Source organism: Notothenia rossii (assembly GCF_949606895.1).
Source record: "Notothenia rossii genome assembly, chromosome: 10".
Lineage (NCBI taxonomy): Eukaryota > Metazoa > Chordata > Actinopteri > Perciformes > Nototheniidae > Notothenia > Notothenia rossii.
In genome coordinates this window covers 53,584,354-53,588,838 of record NC_136908.1, presented here as the reverse complement: position 1 = coordinate 53,588,838, position 4,485 = coordinate 53,584,354, and the positions used below count along the sequence as shown (strand labels likewise).

At 38.5% G+C, this 4,485-nt stretch overlaps 1 protein-coding gene across 1 annotated transcript in view; it reads right to left on the bottom strand.

Moving 5' to 3' along the window:
- Positions 1-2,401: 2,401 nt before the first annotated feature.
- Positions 2,402-4,485, bottom strand: part of ano2b (anoctamin 2b) — a gene marked incomplete at its 5' end in the record, with an annotated part of 56,117 nt that continues 54,033 nt past the window's right edge. The window contains one exon of the mRNA XM_079655681.1: positions 2,402-4,485. This exon is cut by the window's right edge and continues 548 nt beyond it.

Sequence of the window (4,485 nt, the reverse complement as noted above, 5' to 3'; positions counted from 1 at the left end):
CCTGGTAGCGTAAATCATATTTCTATATGCTCCAAAATGGTGGAACGGGCTCCCCATTGACTTTAGGACAGTGGAAAGTCAACACATATTCGGCAGCAGAGTGGAAGAAAAAAACATTCCACTTCTCTATCTATCACGGTTTGGCTTATTTGAAACTAAATGCAAAATGTTAGTTCAAATGGTTTGGCTTATTGAAAGCTAATGGACTTGCAGGGTCATTGCTGTTCCAGGTTTGTATGTTTATGAATGATTGCACTTATTGTAATGTACTTTATGCTAAATTAATATAATGTAATTTGCATTTGAATGTACTGTATGTGTCGTGCACCACCCACAACTGAACGGTGGTATCACATTCAAATGAAGAAAACTCCCTGATCTTAAATCTTTAATTCATTTGATGTTACCACACACACACAATCCCAACCAGCAGGGCACATTAGTAAGACTTACCTCAGAAATGGCGACTCATGCAGTTTCCGGTGGCACATGGAGTTGTTTTAATTTGAAAATAACAAAGGAAAACATATTTAAGTACTGATTCAAAGCTAAACATATGGGGCAATTTAAAGAGTGAAATATAGTTAGCAAGGAGAAGATTAGTTCAGACAGTTAATCCATAGGTTTTTGGACATTGGGGTATTTGCAGTTTGGCTAGTAAGCTAAAAATAATAAGAGTACTAGATTATAATTAACTTGTCTAGCCACTACCACCTGTAGGTTAAGTCTGCTATAGCTTTTGTGCCAACACAACTTCCTGTGTACAGTTTATCCACCTTTATTTCCCTACTGATTGAGATCTAAAAAACACTCAGATATATAGTTCTTCCACTCTTATCTAAAGGCAGCTAGGTAAAATGTATTTATTTTTTGTTTGTTTTTTAGAATGGACAATGCAGTGTATCTGTAAACAAGGGCCTATACACAAAACCAGAAGTTCTAAAGACAAAAGATAAGTAACAGATGAACAATAGTAAGTTGTCAGTAAGGATCACATTTTACCAAGACACTACCAAAAAAGTTCTGTTAAAATTGTGAAAAACAAACAGGATTTACTACTTTTCAGTGATTTGATGAGCAGACATTCACTACCTGTTCAAAATCATGGATGTGTCCACTGTCATGTCACATACTTGCCAACCCTCCCGATTTTCGCGGGAGACTCCCGATTTCATACAAAATCAGATTTACTCACGACTGTTTCCACTCGGACTTTAATACAGCTACACCATTGTTTGGTTTCCATGGCAGCGCGTCTCGTTAATAGCACTCGCAACTGAAAGTCTGAGAGGGTGTTCAGCATGGTGAGGAAAATAGTCACAGAAAACAGAACAAGAATCGACAACTCGACCCTCTGCTCACTCCTTTCCTGTAAAATACAGGTCCAGCCCACTCATATGCTCCATGGTGCCACAGGCCGCAAGGCATTGCACTTACAACTAAGCATGTTAATGTTAATCTAACAGCTCCGGCGATCCACTACTGTTTATAAATCGTTATCCTTATTAATTTGATCTCTTCCTTCTAAGGTTTTTTCACATTCCACTATTTCCCACGCTTTCCCAATCCCTTTATTTGGATTGATTTATCTGCCCCTCTTCTTACAACAAACAGGATTTACTCCAATATTCCACGCTACCCTCACTTATCACTCCTCCCAAAGTACTGGAATATCCAGTTCAATCAGGAGAGACGTGATGTATGAAACACATGTTTTTTATCGGGTCACATTATATAAATGAAACATAATGATGACAGTTTAACAAGTGAATGAAATGGTGTTTGGCGATTAGGCCCAGGTTTTGTAGGATATCATTTGGGAAGGGAAAGAACCGTTTCAGATGAACCCCCTGGGTCTTGACACTGGTGGTGGTGATAAGTGGTTAGGTGACCCGGTTGGAAGGGAGAAGGTTAAGCTTGGCCCTGAGTTGGAAGCAGGAGGCGAAGGGGTGGAGGAGGGTTGCGCGTTGACACCTGGAAGACAGCTGATGGAAAAGGGGAGAGCATATATAGAGGAATTAACAGGTGCGATAATTAGGCTTGTGAATGGAGGGAAGTGATAGGTTAGCTGAGGAGTGGCGCTCCCTATCATTTAGTGAAGGGAGCGAGTATTGCCATGACGTGCAATAGGAAGTGATACTGTAGGTCTTCCTGCCTGAACTTGCGCTGAGCTTCGTATGTATTCCAGTTTCCCTTGAACTTGGTCCCAAGGGCTCTCTATTATCTCCAATACATAAGCAACTTAATTAGCGTACAAGTGAATATATTGATGTCAAAATGGTGGCATTACCATATGCTGCTTCAGCCTTCAGCATGTATATCTTTTTTGGAGGATTATTCTTTTGGTCAGAATACCCCAAAAATAACAACTGATCAGTGAGATAAAAGCAAACAGATCACACAACATGTAAAATTATTTTATAATCCATGTAACAATCATGTATTTAAGAACTTTGAGTAAGGGTTAGGGTCAGGTAAGTATAAACATTTCTCTCTCATCTAGAACAGAATCTGGCACAACATTTCCTTCCTTAAGTCCTTATGAATACATTACAAGTCCTAAATGGGCAGACACATGTTGCGATTTGTGTTATATTGGAAATACAAGAGAAGTTACAGTCCAAGGAAACTGTCCTAAGGGTTTACAGCGTGTCGGCATTTAAACATTGAAACAAGAACTGGATTTGGTGTTCCAAGATGGCACACATTCATTTAAAAGACATTTGAAGTTGGGCCGCTCAGACTTAGCTGGATTTCACATGCAAAGCCTGTATTATCTGTGGAAGTTAATGCATAAATCCCACTATTGTTGTGATGGCAGTGTTAGATTCAATTCAAAAGTATGATTCCATTTCCTGAATAATTTCTTCACTTTACAGATGACTTAATTAGGGCTATGGACTCTATTGAAACATTAATGAAATAAGTTCAAAGCTGCTTGAATAAAAAGATATAGAAAACAACACGTTATAAAGATTTATACGATTAAAAATCATAAGATTAAAACTAAAACCAAGATTTTAAAACACAGCAGGAGCAACAGTGTAAAAACACTATTATAGAATGTTACTTCTATCAATATACGGTTGGAATAAAAATGTTCAAATAATAATACCTTTTATACCATTTCACCGCCAATACTGGTAAATTAAGCGACATTATATTTAGTGTAGCCTAGGCACTAAAAATGCTTTGTAATATCCCTTTAATTCCAACAAACACACAGAAAATGAAGCCTCTGGGCTGCCATTGTTATTCATGATTTAGTCCCATCAGTGTTTAGAGCATTATGTTAATAAGGTAATAACTACTGTGTGTGCTTGTTGAAAAAAACAGGGGTGAATGTCTTGTATTAATGTTACAATAAGTAACGCTATCCTCTATCGTCCAATCTACTAGCAGAAGACAGACAAACGTTAGCTGCTGTATCGTTATAGCTTATATTTCCTTGCACAAAAAGTGAGGAGGATTTGAATATTAGTTTGACCTAACATGCAAAAGCTACTTGAGTTAAAAATTCTAATAAGAAGAAATGGATGGCTCACAAGTTATTTTATGAGGGACACAACCTGTCTATTTGGGCAGTAGAAACCCAGATGTTTTACTTACCTGCATGAGTATACAGTCTGACATTTTGAAAGAAGGATTGTTAATAAAAAATATAATTTCTCGCCATTCACAGTTTGTCATTTTGTACTCAGTCTAGACAAGTGCATATGGCTGGGGGAAAAAAATGCTTCACAGATAATCAATTTCTTGGACTGTGGCTCAGTGGAAAGTGTGATGGACTTCGAATCAGGGGGTAGCAAGTTCGAGTCCCACTGCAGTCAGCATGTTGTTGTGTCCCTGGGCAAGACACTTCACCCAAATTGCTCCTGTGGGGAGTGTCCACAGTACCGAATGTATGTAAGTCGCTTTGGATAAAAGCGTCTAACAAAATGAAATGTAATGTGTAATGTGTATGATCTAGGAGTGGCATGCAACAGGGTGCCACGTTGGCATCCGTAGAGCAGAATGTAGAGAAAAAACGACCAGCAGCTGACTAACACTACAACCCTAGTAACGTTTGAAAATTATCCAAGGGGATTCTTGAAGTCCATGAAGAAAAAATCCACTGGAACACAGAAGAGGACTTGCTCTCTTCGGAGGCTCCCGTGTGCTTTCAGTACTATGTATTTAATACAACGGGACATGTGGAATGTTGCAGCTGCTACAAATTCTGATGAAAGAAACACTTAAGGAGCACATGAAGCAGGAAAGTTTCTAGAAATTTTGCCCGTGTCCATCCCTGAATCCGTCCATGAGTTCTTCCTTGATCTCATCTGCCAGCTTATGTATTATTTGATTGTTCAGCCTAACACTGTCATTATTGCTTATCTACGCTATGAAGCAAGAGTGCCTCGCTAAATGATGTTTTTTGTTTTTTTTACCAAAACGTAAAAATGATATCACTTTATCAGATGAACAGTCGGGTAGGAACAACAC